We start from the raw sequence: 17,989 nt of genomic DNA on the forward strand, positions 1-17,989 counted from the left end.
GATCTACTGTATGTCTTGGGTTAAACATCTTTGTTACAAGCAGCAGAAATCAATTCTGGAGTACTAGAGCAAAAATGGAATGAATTGGAGTAACATGAGTCACAGGAATGGCCAGGAGTCTGGAGAGAAGATGATGAATTAGTAGCTCCAGACCACTCAACATCAGATTTCACTCCGTCATGTTGTCTCAATATTGTGGTCTCAATCTGAGTCATTTGGGTTGAGACTAACTCAGAAGAGAGAAGAGAGAATGAGCCTGGGTCCCAGGTGGTGAACCTACCCCTTGACTACCAGGTGATTCCATCCCCACATGGAACGTGCCAAGTGAACAAGAGCTGATTCCCTAAGTCAGGGCGCTGTTTGCAAGGGAGAAAAGAATGCTGTACGGAGAAAATAAAAAACTTCCTCCACATAGTGTTACGGGAATAAAACAAAACACAAAAGTGTGTGTAGGGTAAATCACCGCTTGTGTTTTTTAAAATGAGAGCCTACATATTACGCATAAGTATTCACACAGAAGCTATCCTACAAACAAAACAAAACATTAGAAAACAACTTAACATCTGTATCCCCCGCGAGGGGAAGGACTGTGTCTATTTCCAATGACTAACACACAGGAGGCTCAGAATAAATAGATGCAGAATGAATCAAAGAATGTAATTCTAAGGCGGAGAGCAGGGAGAGACAGACTTACTTTTCATATATTTTTTTTTTCTTTTTTTGGTCAAGCGCCTGGAGTTCTTTCGCAACTGCGAAAGGAGGTACAGAGAATTAGTAAATAAAACAATGTATACATGTTTTCATTTGAAAATTCCTTACTCTAGGAAGTCTGGGAACTGTTGTTATCAATGACCTGCCTGCCCTCCCCCGAACCGGCTCATTGTGTGCCGCCCAGAGAGAGTCTAGCAGAAAGGCCTCATTGTCCAATGGAATGAACCAGTTTCAGCAGGGGAAGCTCCCCCCTGTGCTGCACGCGCTGCAGCTCAGCTACTCCCGGCCTCGGGAAATAATGACTGTGGAAAGATAAATAGTCAAGGGTGATTTGGTCATCACACTGGGGCTCCAGCTCTTTAGAAGTCTGCACTGATAGCAAAAACATTGCTGAGTGTCTAAATAATTTGAATGATATTAGTAGGGAGACCCTGGGTAGAGAAAACAACAATGGCTTGATGACAGCAAGCTGACAATGGAACAGAATTTTGTGGGCTGAGATGATTGTAAAAGCAAACAATGGTGATATTGTCCTTCTGGTGTTATTGTGTAACGCTGTAATTTATGGATGAAGTGGAATTTCAAACAAAATAAACAGACTTGAATTTGTTAACTAATACAGTAAGCAGAGAACATTCTGTTATGTGAGAAGAGAAATGGGAATGTTTTATATGCCCCTGCTATTTGCTAAACAGAAATATGTTTATATTTGGCATCAAGTCTTGCTTTCCATTGTTTTTGCTAGCTTTTCGAGAATATCCTTTTTCATTGAATCTTTGAAACAGAGATAAAATGTGGGGGAGAGAGGAATATTGTCAATATATATTACTATGCAACTATGTTATAGTTTCAGGAGTGAGGAAATAAAAGGCAGTACGTATAACCAGCCAGAGAACACTCTTCAGCGCAAGCGTCAACTAACTAATTTCCTCTTTCCTTCGAAAATGCAATGGCTGTCTTATCACAGATGCTAGGTGATGGGATGGCTGCTTTTATGTCGCAGGAAGTTTATGGTATCATGTAGGACAGCTTGGTTTCCCTTACCCTTATAAAAGAGGCACTGCTTCTCTCTAAACTAAAAAAATCAGGCTTATACTTTAGTATGCATTGTTAATAAGTTATTACTTACAAAATCATTGTTAATGAGAAGTCATTATTTATGAAATTATTTATTATATCCTAAAATTATTATTTATGAAATTTAGTATACTGGGTAGAGGGCAAATTATGTATCTTCTAGCTCAGTGCTGGGAATGGTATCTGGCATGTAGTAGGTAATCAGCAGATATTTGTTGAATGAGTAAATATTTGATTCTTCTATGGGCAAGATGTTGTTCTAAGTCGGGGATACATCTGTCAAAGACAAAACTAAGTCTGAGACAAAATTAACAAAGACTATTTATTCATAAACTTGCAAAAGAACCCATCAGCTGTCACACTTCTTTCAGCAGAGATTCCAGGGTATTAGTAGGGAAAGTGAGTTTCATAGAGTCTAAAAGGGACGGGAAGGCAACTTCTTATTGGTAAGGGTTCTGTGAAGGTGGGCTTTTTGGAAGTCTGGATGACTTTCTGCAGGTACACTTGGGGTCCTTGGTTGGCTGCAAAAAAGCAAGCAAGCAGTTTGGGGGCATTGCTGAAATGAATGCTAGGGGCAGAGGGTTTTCTGTGGCTAGTCATTTCCCAGAACACTGTGGTATTCAATGGGGTGCATTTTTCATGGTCAAACTGTCATGATGCTCCTTAATGGGAAGCTGCCTGCCACCTGCGTCCTCCCTAACCCCACCTCTTTAAAAAAAAACCCCAAAACCAAAACCCACAAAAAACAAATAAAAACAAACAAAATATGTCTCTAAATTGGTAAAAAGCCTTCTTAAAAATCTAAAAGTAAAAAAACAACAACAACAAAACAAACAGGATTTTACATTCAAAATAAAAAATGCCACCATCACCCCATAATCCTAAATGCAAGAAAAATGAGTGATATAAATTTAATTGTTCATGAGAATTCATCAGATGTAAGTCAACTTGCATTTTTATATTCAAGATTTATTTAATCATAGATGTGGTTTCGAGACAAAGATAAAGTTCAATATTTTATTGGGATTTAGGTAAGATCAGTGAAAAATGTTCTGAAGAATCAAGAACATGCTTTCTATAGGTGTCACTATGTTTACGGAGCAAAATAGCCACCTTAAAAAAAAAAAAAAGCTGCCAAACGCTATTTGAAGTTAATTGCAAGGATTCACAACCTTTCTTATGGCTTTGTCTTTATTTATAAATTTATGAAACTGCTGTCAGGGGGACAGTATTAGTGACCATGGGAAATTTTGAGAAATTAAATAGACCCTTGGCTTCATGCCCAGAAAAAAAATGTCAGCCCTACACAGAAAACCAGGCAAAAGATAAAAAAGATTCCATTATATCTATAACACAATCTTCTTATGGCTTTAGTACAAGTTTCTTCTCCGCTAACAGAAGTCCCCGCAGAAGGTTTAAACAATCTCAACAATTTCATTATGTGAGCGTAGCTAAATCCAATAATGTAAAAGGGTTTAGAGAGCCTTCCCATATGCTCAATTCCATACCCTTTCCTTCTAGGGGAAGTCAAAGAACTTGGCTCTCTGGAAACTGATTCCACTCCGATTGCCCGGAGCACAAATCTTGCTTTGTTGACATCAAGCAAGCTCTCCTGAGGACACACAAAGAACAGAAGAAGCCATTAGAATTTCTCGTGACCCTGCTCCGAGCCAAATCCAGCTTCGCTTAAATGAATGAAAATGCTTGTTACACGGCCCAAGAAGCTACTTTGTCCATTTGAAAATTAATTAGACCGTAGCTGGATGAACAACCGTAAGACGCTTTCACGATGTCCTTAGATGGATGACCCTGGCTGAGTGCCCAATTTTAACAAGTTTACCCTAAAGCTAAAACATGGCCTTTTGGCTAAGCTAGTGCCTACAATTATAATGCTTTCCTGAGTGGTAGCCAACCACTAGGCACAACCCCAAAAGGAAAGGAAGCAAGGAAGAGAGTAGCTGAAACTTTTACAGGCAATTGTGACAGAAGTTGTTCTTGAAGGAATTTTTTTGTTGCAAGGAAGCCAACTTAGTTACCCACTGCACAGCTGGGCTTGGAGAAAATACTAACATCTTATATATGTCATGATCCAGTACAGATTAAGACTCCTTGAAGGTAGAGATCCTGTTGGTCCCTGCAGTACTTTAAGTTCTGTGGGACCACATCGATTAACTAGAAGCATAACACACAGACCTGCCTATAAATCTGTTTTCCAAAACGTCAGGTGGAGAGTGCTCATGGCTGGCTCTAGCAAAGAGAGAAACTTTGGGTGTATAAGATTCTGAGCCCTTCCACTTACAAAGAGACTAACGGCTATTTTTAAAAGTAATCTGTACGTTGCTACAGTTAAGAAGGTTGTTAATAAATGGTAGGTATGACAATACAACTGATGCTAATTATCTGTAATGTGCAGCTGAGGGCAGAGATAATAGGTGTTGGACCCATTGCGTGGAAAATAACTTCGCAGAGAAAAGCAAAAATAGAAAGATTTAGGAAAGCTTGCCCAATCCGCAACTTCTTTGTCTATAATCACAAGTCTCAAAAGTTGATTCTGTCCCCCCAATGGCTGGATGGGGCAAGGACAGACATCTGACTCCAATGGAGCTGGTTTATAGGCTGATACTGACCAATTATGTTGTGTTTCTGTCTCTGCTGGGCTCTTTCAATCTCCTCTACACACGCTCTCTCATCCTGGGGTAGACAATGGAGGGTCTTTAGGCATGACTTAGATGACCAAAAAGGGACACCAGTCAGCTTGAGAGGAGAATAGTTCAGATGTGGAGAGAAGGACAAAGAAAAGAGGTCATGCTCATTTTAGTTGCTTAGTATGTAGGAAGATTACAAAAGCCAAAGAAAAATAATGGAGCAGACTCTCAGGTACCCTCAAGAATTCCTTCCTCTTGTTTACCTCCCACCAGGAAGTTATACAGTTCAAGTGCAGAGGCATCAGCACATGAATATACTTTTTAAGTTTTCCTAACATTGTTAATTGTTTTAGGACAGCTCTTCCTGGCCCCCTTAACTCCAGATCTTTTTTCTGTCCTTGTATAGCCTTAATAGTTACCAATCATTACCCTTCTCAATGCTCCCTCCAAAAGAAAGTAGGTCTGGGCTCTGAAACATCTAACATGGCCCCAAATCTTTTGGTAGTATGGTAGTATGGGTGTCAGAGAATGGGTGGCTCTGGAAAAGAGGGACATTACATAGCTTTCCTCACCCTTACATGGAGAGAAGGGACTTGTGTTGATCTACATACAAATACATTAAATAATTATTCTCCCAACAGCCCCATAAGATAGAACTGCCATTTTCCAGGTAAGAAAATTGAGGCAAGTAAAGAGTAATTAACTGGCTACAAATGACACAGCTAGTAAGTGGCAGCCCTGGGAATCGGCTCGGGCAGTGCATCTCATGTTCGTGCACCACCGCTGTGCATCCTCTGTGCCGCTCCTGTTAGCTGGTGTAAAGAGTAAATAGCACCATGAGACTATGCTGTGTTTGGCCTAGTGAGAGCTCAATATATGGTAAGTATTCATTCCTTTTAAAAAAGCTTCTCTTATTTATTTGCTGTCTTTCCTATGGAGCAAGGCTCTGTAAGGGTAGAGGTGTCCGTTTTGCCCACTGTTACAGCCCTAATGCATAGAATAGTACCTGACCCAAAGTAGGGGCTCAAAAGTTATTCATTCACGAATGAATGAATGAATGAATGAATGAATGAATGAATGAATAAGTGAATAAGATTCATATTCAGAAGTCTTTTGGGAAGTTGAGGGAGGTGGGGGCCAGAACAGAGTAAGAGCTATTCCCTCTGGATACAGTCTTCAAAACTGGTGCATCTCACAATTTTACAGAAATACCATTCATATAAAAGTTAAGAGTCTGATAAAAAGGCGTCTTTGAAAGCAGAGTGAAATATAAAATTGAAACTTCAGAGGTCAGCCCCTGGGTCAGGGAGAAAGGTGGCAGAGGGCTGTTTTGGGTATAAACCCACTTGTTCACCTACCAATCCCACCCTCCCCCAACCTCCAGCCTTGCACACACCCCCACCCCAGCCTCCCTTTCCTTGAGTTTAGAATCTGGGTGCTTCCCCACACACACCTTGCCAGGTTGGGGGCTAAATGGAACCCAAACCTCCAGACTCCTATCTCAGTTTTCTATCATCCTTTGTGACCTTAAATGCCCCCAGAAGGATTCCATAAATGGACTAGGATCCAAATGAAACAACTAGATTGAATTTAGGCAGAGAAGTGAGAGTGTCCTTTAAATGCCAATAGGCATTGCCTTTGGCATAACAAAGGAGTTAAAACATAATTAAGATCTGAAGGCTGATTACAGGAATGGGTATGATTATTTTTATTATTTTTCCTCTTTCTATCTTTGTGATAGCATGTGATCAACCTCTGCCATGCTCCGTTGCTTAGTAGCAGACAGTCAGAGTTTTAATTATATACTAAAATAAGCTAAAGAACAGAAAACTGCTTTATGTCTAATACGTATATATCAAGAAAGGCATGTGACAGCATCTAAATTGCTTTAGTGCCTGATAAAGAGTGCCTCCGGTAGGGTTGTCATCAAAAGATCACGAATGGAGTAGGAAAGTATTATTAATAAAGCTGCTACTCTATTTATATGTCCTCCATTGTTTGTGATTCCTTGTTAGAAGCGAGAAATGAATTTTTATCTACCACTAATTTCATCAGGTTTTTTTTCAAGTCAGAAGGAAAAAAAAAAAAAAACTTTTGTCAATTGCACTGCCAACCCTCGTCCTCCAAATAGAATTCTTTTCACTGCTCCAGATCTGCAATTCCCAAAATATTGTATCTTGCAATAAAAAATTAAAGAATTAGTTCATTCATTCTTTCAACATTCAACGAAGTTGTGTTCCAGAAGCAAACCCTAGAGGAATTCTCTGCCCTCATAGAGATTAGATGTTAAGGGGAGAGGAAGATAATAAATATGTAAAACAATGAAAAGATAATCACGGACTACAACAAGGGTTAAAAAGTAGAGATTACTTAACATTAGGTTTAGTTGCAGGGGAAAGAAGATTCAAAATCATTTTGCTTAAACCAAAGCTGTGATTCAGCTACAGCAATTTTTTGACACTGGCATCTATTCCGATTGATCGGTGCACCTCTTCTTTGGTTGGTTCAGGTTAATACGCTGGACAAGTTGCTATATATGTGGAATAATGATTGTGGTTTCAAAAGTTTATTTCTCCTTTCACATTAAAGAAGTCTCTTCACAATGGATAAGGCAGTTGGGGCACCTGTGAGGCTCAGTGGATTAAGCGTAAGACTCTTTCTTGCTTTCAGCTCAGGTCATGATCTCAGGGTCATGAGATCCAGTCTGCGTCAGGCTCTGCCCTGGATGTGGAGCCTGCTTGAGAGTCTCTCTTTCCCCACCCACTCTGCTGCTTCTGTCTGTCTCTTTCTCTCTCTTAAAAGAGAGAGAGAGAGAGAGAGAGAGAGAGATCGGTAAGGCAGCTTCATGAATTCATCTAGGACCTAGATTTGTGGTTCACCATTCCAAACACATGGCTTCCACTTCATGCTCCAGGATAATGATGGCTTGGGTTTCAGCCATTGCAACTATATGAAGGACAAAGCCAAGAAGAGGACCATACCTCTCCCTTCACTTTTAAAGATGGTTTAGTAAAAAAAAATAAAAAAAAAAATAGTGTTTCTCCCAATAGCCAGATGTATTCCATGGCTGCAAGAGAAGCTGGAAAAGTAGCTTTCATTCTAGGTGGTCATCTGCCCACCTAGAAATTGTAATTTATAACTAGGGAAAAAGGGACAGCAAATAGAGAAATAGGTACCAGAAAGTGTCACACAGGGTGATGTGATAGGCAGTCAGTGATACAGAGGGGGCTGTTTTAAATAGGGTAGTCAAAAGCTTTGTTAGAAAGGAGGTAACAATCATGCTGAAGCGTGAAGGATGCAAGTGAGCTTGCCATATGGACTGCAGGGAGAAGACACCAGGCAGAAAGAATGCCTTATTTCAAAATAGATTGACTTATGCTTACAGAATAATCTTGACCTCATTTTATAAATAGTATTATGCAACTATTAACTTTTCCTGGGCTGGATGACAGTCTCTATTCTTCTGTAATTCTTAGTTCTCCAAATTTGAAAGCATGTTACATTACGGGAATTTTCGAGTTATTGAAACAGCCAACTACTGTCACCCGCAATTTTTAACCTGGTAGGAAGATAGTTGAGAACGTATTCAGTACCAGACTGTTTGATATATTACTTAGGGGTGTGTCTATCGGGGGAGGGGAGGTAGCCAAGCCAGATAAAATGTGCATCTAGTATGTCTTAGAAACCACCATAAGTGGTGTAAATAATGCTAGATTCAGACAAAACTTACCTACAAATTAGGGTATTAAATCGCAACTCACATTACAATAACATGATTTGGGTTGGTGTTCACTGGAATAGAACTGATCGTATGGAACTAATGTGATGTTTTGTGTGAATGTCACATTAGTTATGCATTTGTTACATGAGATCGTGGGTGCCAGAAATGTAATTCATTGGAATAAACAGAAGAGCCTAGTGGCATTAAAGCCTAAAGCTATAAAGGGGAATTTGCCTTCATTAAGCCTTCTCATACTATAATTAAGGTGACATTACATCCAGCGCATTTTCTTAATAAATATCTCACACTGACATCAAACAAAAGAAGAAATCAGTAATACTATTTATTTCTGTAGATTTCATGTGAACAAAGATCATTATAAAGTAAGTGGTTTTTGTCTAAATATATCATGCAATGACAACACACCCTAGTACAGAATAAAGAGATGGTGTGTGTGAATGTATGTGCGTGTATGTGTGCTTCAAGCCTTTCTCTTGACTCTGTTGACCAAATCACAGAAGAGGGGTACTGCCATGGGGATCCTTATTATGCATTTGGAGGAAAGAGCTCTAAGAATGTGTGTGTGTGTGTGTGTGTGTGTGTGTGTGTGTGTGCTTTTAACTGATCAGATTCCTCACATCTATATGTGTCTAGCTATAAACCTAAGAGCTAGCTATTAGACCAAAAAATCATGCCTGTTCTAAAGCTGTTACATTGTAAGTTTTATTTTCAAGGGCAAAGACTATGGCCTTATTACCTCTGTTAACTCCACTTAAGACACTATTTGACATATAGTAGTTGCTCAGAAAGATTTAAATGAATGAATTGTAACTTTCATTCACAATTTCCACTTACTCAACAGCTAAATCTCTATCAGTGTTATTTGACAGAAACACAATAAAACTCCAACAGAAATAAGAATTGATTATTAAAAACATGCCATATAGAATTTTATTGCATACATCCACCTCTCCCCTCAATATGAAACACTGAATATGTATGAGTGAATGTGGATAGCAGTACACATCTTTAGGTGTGCAAAAAAATAGAACTTGGGCACCTGGGTGGCTCAGTGGTTGAGTGTCTGCCTTTGGCTCAGGTCATGATCCTGGGGTTCTGGGATTGACTCCAACACATCAGGTTCCCCACAGGGAGCCTGCTTCTCCCTCTTCCTGTGTCTCTGCCTCTCTCTGTGTCTCTCATGAATGAATGAATAAATAAAATCTTTTAAAAAATCTAACTTGTTTCATTTTTCTAAAACTAGATTCTCATTTGAATCTACTGCTTCCTAATTAAGGAGGTGAAAAGTTAATCTTTGTCATTTATGGGTTCCCTTCCTTTTCCCATGGTTCTAGGTATCCCACGAGTCTATAGAAAAGAGGCTCTGGGTGAAGCAAAGCATCCTGTCCTCCACGGCATTCACTCTGGTCCTCGGCAATGGGCCCATGTGGGTTAGCAATGAGTCTTTTCTCATCATCCTTCCAGGATTGGTTGTTTCTTTTTTTCAGTTCCAGGTCTTTCTCGTGGGTGATGCTGTCTAAGGCCCCATCCCACCTCAATACTGCAATCACCATGCTTTCCTCTACAGCACTGCTTCTTCTCCAGGAACTCGCCTGGAAAGTTTCACGTCCTCTCTGCTCCCAGATCCCATAAAACTATTTGTGATTTTGGCCACCTCCCCAGGCTTTAACCAAAGTAACAATGCATTGGACCCGTCTTTCTGGTACCACCCATACCTCTGCTCTCATTACTCTCCCTCTGTTCCCCTAACTGGGGAGTCTTTGTGTTGAAATATTTGTCCTATGCAGTGAGAATCTATTCTCTTTTCCTACAAAGAGGCTCCTCAGCTTTTCCCTTTCTGAAGAAACATTCCTTTTCTGAGTTCATAAGCTTGGAAGAGTTGAGCTTCAGCAAGTTGTGGGTAGACCAAGGAGGAAGTGAAAATATTGAGGGAAAGTTTGGCTAGAATTACAAAAATATTATTCCACTTGGTGAGTTTTAGGTAGCAGATGAGCTGGAGCAAAGGAAGGAGGCGGGAGGCAGGGCTGGGTAGTGGGCAGGAACAGGGAATGCTGTCTAGGTGATAGAAGGAACAAGTGAAGGTTGCCAGAGGGATGCTCTAGATTCTAAATCCTAGGGGTTGGGATTAGTCAAGGGTACACAGCAACCAGGGAAGACTAGGGATCACTAACCAGAACATGGGTAACAAGTCCCAAACAAAGCCAAATTCATAGGAGAAAAATTTTAAAAAAGAAATTTTTTAAGATCCTTGACACTTCCATCCAGAATGGCATCTATGCCACCCTCCCCTTGAATCAGAGAAAACTTGGGACTGCTAGTTCAGCAGAGTAGCAGAAGTAACACTTCCTGACTTCTGCGGCCAGGTCACAAAGAGCCATGCCATTTCTGTCTGGGTTTTTTGAAACATTTGCTCTTGGGTTTGCTCCTTCTCAGAAGCGAGCCACCATGCTGGGAGAAACCCAAGCCACGTGGAAAGGCCACGTGTGGGCACTTTGGTCAACGGTCCCTGCTGAGCCAAGTCTTTTGAGTCACGCAGCCCAGGCGCCAGACTTGTGAGTGAAGGAGCCTCCAAGTGATTCTAGCCCTCGGCCATTGAGTCACCACTGGTCCCTGGACTCTTCCCAGCTGAGGCCCCAGACATTATGAAGCAGAGAAAACACAAGCCATCCCAGCTATGCCCTGTCCAGATACCTGACCTATAGATTCTGGGAGCATAACAAAATGGTTTTTGTTTTACGCCATGATTCAGGCCTGATTTTTTTATGCAGCAATAGATAAGTGGAATAGTCCAGAACCAGAAAGAAGAAAAACACCAGAAAAGTAGTGTGCTCACTGGAGCTGCTTGTTGCTAGAATAGAAGGCTTGTCCAAGGGGGGAAAAAAAAAATCAGCCTCCATGGCACAGTAAGAACTAACATTTACTGAATGTTAGTGTGTGACAGGCACAGATCCTTTGATATGTACTGATTCACTTGGCCGCACACCGTGCTATGTAAGGAGTATTATTTACTGACATTTTACACATGAGGAAAAAGAAGCAAACCACGGTTAGGTATCTTGCCCCAAGTGACAAGGCTGTAAGTGGAGGGCAGTGAATTCAAACCTCGTCTGTCTCTGGCATCCACGTTCTCAACCACATTAAAGAGTCTGGTATATGTGCCAGGACTTGTGTGGGTCCTGCAGAAAAATCTGCAAACCTAGAGAAGGTTCTATTAGCATTTTTGATAAAAGAAAAATAACCACTGGCCTTTTCCCTCAAGAAACTCTATTTAAAAGAAAAGAAAAACCAAGTTTGACAACTCCTACCATTTCAAACAGTATGACCAGATGCAGGTTGGGCTTTACAGCCACTAGGATATGTTGGCTAATAAGAGTCACTTTTTTATGGAGAAAAGACAACTCTGGCTTGAAATAAAACACTGTGGTATAAAAACAACTGGACAGAAAAATAACAACACAACCATCAAGCATGGAAAGATGTGTATTTAACATTTTCTCTCATTACCTTTACCTCAGCCCTCTGCAACAGGCACTTTTGCCCCTGTCATCTAGACAAGAAACTGAGACTCAAAAAGCAGAAAGTATTTGTCTAAAAAAAAAAAAAAAAAAAAAGTATTTTCTAAGAAGGTATCACATAAAAAAGGATGAGAAAAGTGCCTTTCTAACTCTCTTTTTCTACAGTGAATCAGCACAGACAACATGTTTGTAGTAGTTTCAACGCCTCTTGTATGATTTTCAATTTTGTGCAGTGTGTGTGTGTGTGTGTGTGTGTCTAACACTCTACACTCAGCAGTTCCTCATCTCAAACTGGATGTGATTACAGTTCAGCTGACAACCAAAGAAACAGTCAAGGCTGTTATTCAGCCTTTTATAATAATCCCTGTAAACAGATAAAAATCTGCCTGCAGGTTTCGCTAGCCGAGGTAAGATTACATTTGCCAAGTTTGTGTGCTTCTTGTTATTACAAAAGAGCAACTCCATCTCATGAGGTTCATTTTGGAAATACACAAAGTCCTTAGACAGCTTTTAAGTTCTATTCAATGATTCTCATCTAAGCTGCAAAGGGGAATTTAATTTGTTTTTGCTTAAGCAGGGGTGAAAAAAAGGAAAAACTCATTGATTTAGATGATTTGACTAGGAAGGCCAGTAGGAAAGGGTGAAAATCCTGAAGTAATGTCACTGAAGCAAAGAATGAAGAAGAAGAGGAGGAGAAGGAGAACACGGAAGAGGAGAGAACATTTCTTCCTTCGAATTGTACAGCATACAGTATATAGTATTTGCAAACATAACTATAATATAAGATCTCAAAATATAGACTTGAAATAAATTTCTTTCTTTTCCACACAGCAGTCCAGAGGCTGGTGGGGCAGCTCTGCCACAGTCATCAGAGCATCTACTCCTTCCTAGCCATTAGAAAGTAAGGAACAGAGGGGTACTCACATCTGATTATCCAGAATTGAATGACTTGGTCCCACTGAGTTGCAAGGAAGGCTGAAAAGAAAGGTACCCAGCAATGTGGTTATGAGCTGAGCTAAAATTCAGAGCATTATATTACTAAAAGGAAAAAGAAACAACAGATATGGGGGACAGTTATCAGTTTATGCCATAGTCCAGGGGTTGGGAAACTATGGTCCAAATCTGGCTCACTGTACCTGTTCCTGAATAGCTTATGAGCTAAGATGGCTTTTACAAATGAATATTTACAATCAATCTGAGGCTAAAGAACACTAGCTTTGAACCCCAATTAAGCAAAATGTTAGTCCTTCTCAAAAAAGGATTTTGTTCTTCTCATGCGTAAAACCATATTGCAATAATTGTACTCAATTATCATTATTACACTTTGAAACTCATTAATGTAAAATCTGTGGAAATTTGTTTTCTCTCTTCTCCTTCAAGAACCAACATAATATCCTTGATTTTTCCTGTTGGCTCACAAAGCACACAGTATTTACTACCTGGTTCTTTAGAGAAGAATTGGCTGACCACTGCCAGAGTCTGAGCTGGACTAGTATGGTGACACTCTTGCAAAGTATGGAGAGAAGAATGGCCTGTGAGTGGTGTAGCAACACAGAAGCCCATGATCCTAACGAGTCTGGCCTGGGTTTCTTAATCATAGTAAAATTTCTTTAACCAAGTTATGAATCCAGAGACTTCTGTTAGCTAAAGCCCAGTGGGAAATAGGAAATAGGAGGAAAAAGTCTCTGCACAGCCACAATCAAAGCAGGAAAGCTGATGTGCTGCACATAAGAGTGCCTGAGCTTCATCCACAAACAAGACATTTCCCTCACACAAAACACAATTCTGTTAACTGCCAATGACTTAACTGGGTTAGCTGTTCTTCCAAACCCACAGCAGGGCTGCAGCAATAAACTGGAAGGGGTTGGGGAGGAAAGGGGACAGGGGAGAAGCACTGTGTTTAGGGCCTCTTAATACAAGGACCACAACCTCCATCCCAACTCTGAAGCCCCCAAGGACACCACGGTCTTCCAGCTCAGTGAAATAATAATCTTCAAGATGACCCTGTGCCATTAAGCTGAGGTAAAATTATATTAATTATATTCTGTCTCAAAAGGCAGGGAATAATACACTTGAGAAAGTCTATCATCAAATAGTGAAGAGAAAATTTGGGGCACTTAGAGGCACAAGTTACAGTATTTAATTCATATTGAACTTGAACTCTCCCAAGAACTCACATAAATAGGATGTGATGATGTTCTTGTAAACATTTTTTTTACAGTCTTAGCAAATATTCTTTCAGCCTACTACTTTTTTCCAATCTTATTTCTTTTATGTTATTTTTATTAAAAAAGGATTGCCTTCTTTTTGATAATATTGTGGCAAAAATTGCCAGTACTTTTCTACTGATCACAATATGATTATTTTATATACAAATGACAGGAAATCAGGTCACTGGTTTAAGGAAAGGAGGAGGTGGTGGAGGAGAGGATGAGGAAAGGTAGAACAGGAGGAGGAGGAAGAGAACAAGTCGGCTATGAAGGAAATAAGATGGCATATTGAAAAAAATACAAACAGAACTTCCTTCCTGAATGGTGATCAGTGCCCTTTTCTCTGAGGAGGTAAAACTTAATCTGAGCCCAAAATGACAAAGAGTCAAATGGTAGAAGGGCAAGGAGTAGACACCCACAGGTGCAAAAGTGAACAAGGGCTGTAAGAGGACTGCCTTTCCAGATTTCAGGGCTGTCCTTTTCCCCTCCAGAGGGACAAAGTACACTGGGCTCAATGGGTGGAAACAAGATGAGGATGACCTATCAGTCTGTTGCATGCTCCTGGCAACAGTGACTGGTCCTGGCCATTCTGGGCCAAGGAGACTCTGGGAAGAGGAAAAATCTCTCCCAGGCTGGTTGATTCACTGCAGGGGTGTGTTTGGGGCCATCAAGTCATTCTGCTGTGTCACAGGGAGAGTTTGCATGAGAATTAAGCCAAAAGAGGGGAGAGCAGAGGTGAGTTGGAGACAGCAAACCATTCATGACATGGTCATTGGAGGATCTGAGGTTACCATGCTGAGCTCCATCCATGGAGTTTGTTATGTGACCAGTAAATCTCCTTTTTCAGTTTGAGCCAAATGGGAGTTTGGTTTCTGTCATGTGAGAGTGAAAACACTCTGATGGCCCAGGGGGCTTCGGAAGTTATGGAAGAGTTCTTGTGTATTTAGAGGAAGTTGTGCTTTTGCGAGTCTTCTCAACATCTTATTGAAGAGCCCTGGTCTTAGGACATCCATGTGGTAGAGGATTGAGTGAGGGTGAGGGTGAGAGCTGGAGAACTGCTTGTGAAAAACTGGCCACATGTGATGAGGAGGGAGATACAACTCTAGGGATTGGATACTTTCCTTCCCTACCTTTCCCCCATTCTGCCATTTAGGGAGAGGAAAGAAAAATCCCAAATTGATGCACACGGGAGAAGCAAGACTGGCAAAGGAAGAGCTTGCCCAAACCTCTTTGAGATCTACAGGAATTGAGTGCTTGTGGTTTTGCCTGCTCAGAATCTCCTCCCCATTTTAGGCATCACTCCTTGCAATCTGGGTGGATTAACTCCACCTTCCTTTCTGTTGGTCCACATGGTTTAGGTGCAGCTGAAGGGAAATCTAGTGGAGTGGACCGCGTGACCCAGACCTGACCAATCGGTGAGTTCCACCTTCCTGCTGTGGTGCTCTTACAGTAGGCCTGACCAGAACTGATACGGGGACTTGACCATAGGCACTGGCAAAGAAGCGCTTGCTTTCAGCTGTATTGTGGGGTCCACATGGAGAAGAGTCACCTGCAGAGAGGAGCACAGAATCAAGTAAATGAGAGACAGGTAGATTGAATGCCTTTGAGCCCTTAAATTCAGACATAGGTGAAGTTACATTTACCATTTCAACTCTGTGGTCATATAAGCCAACTAATTCTTCTGGCCCACAGGAGCGAAGTTCCTCTGTTCACTATTTCCAGGCAAAGAATGGGGGCTGAAAAAAAAAACATTGTAAAAAAGGTGTTGAATGAAAGAAATCTCTGATCTCATTTGTAAGGAATAGAATGATGTGCTAATGTATTTTCCCTAAGACTTTGTAATATGGCTATTTCAATTCTATAACAATCTTAATACTATAATATACCGGATCTGTGACAACTAATGTAGTTTTTGTGGGTTGGCCTACAACCAATTAACCAAACTTTGGAGATATAACTTATCTGTTAGGATTTGCCTGCATTAAAAAAAAAATTGAGGGGCACCTGGCTGGTTCAGTCAGTGAAGCCTACAGCTCTTTTTCTTGGGGTTGTGAGTTTGAGCCCCACATTAGGTATAGAGATTACTTAAAAATAAAACCTTAAAAAAAGAAATCATTGAGAAGACTATGTAAATTCTGAATACTGTATAATTCTTCCTAAGTCCCTTCCACCAAAAATCAATGAGCAGAACCCAAAGTTATAAACTCCTTGCACTGTAGCCAAGATCTCTTCCATTCTTCCCACACATCAGGTATTTATACTTAAAGGGGTGAGAGGCATGCAATATAAAGGACTACTTTTTATCAGTCATAGAAAACGTACACTGAATGTGAGCTTAAGAGAATTTATATTCCATTGAAAATGACAATATAAATTACTTTTTAAATTTGGGAATAATAATATTTTAATGGCAATAGTTTCCTTAACCAGAGTTTAGTATTTGCAATGGAAATCCAAACCTAAGCAAATTTGCTTCTTCGGGAATAATTCTTTAGTGTCAATGGTTTCTACCAATAGAATAATAAACAAATGTAAGCGTACTTACCTTAGGAATGAAAGGAGTTATCTTTTAGCAACTCTATATAATTTCTGTAAAATCTCTGGAATTTCCCAAACTATGTTCTTTGGAACCATCAGCAAGTGTTTTACACACACACATACACACAAAATCCTGTGGTCAAATAAGATTGTGAAACACTAAATACTATCCTCAATCCTGAAAACTCTGCATATGAGTGTATTTGAGAATGCAAGAAGTCTTGCAGTACGGATACCTGTTCAAATGTGTTTAACATGGCATTTCCCAACATTAAATTCCTCAAAATTAAATAGAGTGTTTTGGTTCCTACCCCAACCTCCAAACCCCAATTCCCCAAAGCAACCTTTGGAACAGCTTGTGGAACTAGTTCCATAAAGCAAAGTTTGGGAAACACTAGTTTAGTGGTTTCTATCTACACAGATTTTGCTGTCTGAATAATATGGAAGGCATTTTGAGTGACAATTGCACCCATTTGGATTTAACTTCAACTGACTCCATAATTAGAAATTTAAAATGCAAATTTTTCAAAAGCAAACTGCCTTTACCATTTAGAAATGTTGCTGAGACTTACTTGGATTTACGTACAGTTCTATTACTTTCCAGTATATCTGGTATAGGTAATAGGCTCCAAAGACCTATAAATATTGAACACAAATAAGATTAGCCATGTCTAAATCTTATCTATAAACAAGGGCTTGACAATTTTAATATGGCAAATGTGCTCTGCTTTTTTTTTTTTTTTTCTTTTTTTTTTTCTTTTTGGTACATGCTTCTTGGGAAGACTGGGAATGGAATGGAAGCTTTTTCATTTATATTCCGCACAAGATGTATATTATGGATTCATGTTAGTATGGGTGAGGACATGAAGCCATTGCTATTGAGCCTCAGATGTGGCAGCAAAGAATTAAGAGATCATCACCATCTCTCACTAAATATAATGAAAATCTAACTTTACAACACTCCTCTTAAACGAGCTTGCCTCATGCTACTTGGCTATGCATTAAATCTTGGCATACACAAAAAATAAAAACAGGGTAGTTCTAAGGGTTCATTTATGTTGGCTGGATTATGAAGATTAACTCCTCAGATGGTGTTCCAAAGAAGTCATCAAATGTAAGTATAATTGAAAATAAAAACCTGAAAACCATTTAAATATTGATAGGAAAGTGAACAGACAGGATATAGTCAAGACATCATTCTTTGGATACATAACATCAGTGTATATCATAAAGGATTAAAAAGTTTAATTCTCTAGGGAATATAATGGAGATTTCAACTTCAGTAAAGCACATTTCCTGGGAATAATATAGCTTAATTATTCTCATGGCAGAGGCACCCATGCAGATTATACACACTTAATACAATTTAAATTTTAGGTCATTTGTGCTAAAAATGTTCTTAAAACTTGTAAGTTGGGTTTATTATTCTCTAAAATAGTCTAACCCTGGGTCCTAGATACAGTGTGGTCCTCTTCTCAGAAGTACTCTGTGGCTTGTCACCTTGCCAGTCCACACAAATATTAGCTCTGTGCTAAAATGTGGCGTTTCTCA

The 17,989-nt window shown here is 39.9% G+C and overlaps 1 long non-coding RNA gene across 1 annotated transcript; it reads right to left on the bottom strand.

The window, feature by feature from the left end:
* Positions 1–2,583: 2,583 nt before the first annotated feature.
* LOC102155999 lies at positions 2,584–17,675 on the bottom strand. The gene is made up of 4 exons (XR_005374765.1): positions 17,011–17,675; positions 15,544–15,636; positions 12,615–15,449; positions 2,584–3,400 (listed from the first exon to the last, which is right to left on the bottom strand). It is a non-coding gene; the product is annotated as an uncharacterized LOC102155999 (long non-coding RNA).
* Between the last annotated feature and the right edge of the window lie 314 nt (positions 17,676–17,989).

Source organism: Canis lupus, chromosome 20, assembly GCF_011100685.1.
Source record: "Canis lupus familiaris isolate Mischka breed German Shepherd chromosome 20, alternate assembly UU_Cfam_GSD_1.0, whole genome shotgun sequence".
Classification (NCBI taxonomy): domain Eukaryota; kingdom Metazoa; phylum Chordata; class Mammalia; order Carnivora; family Canidae; genus Canis; species Canis lupus.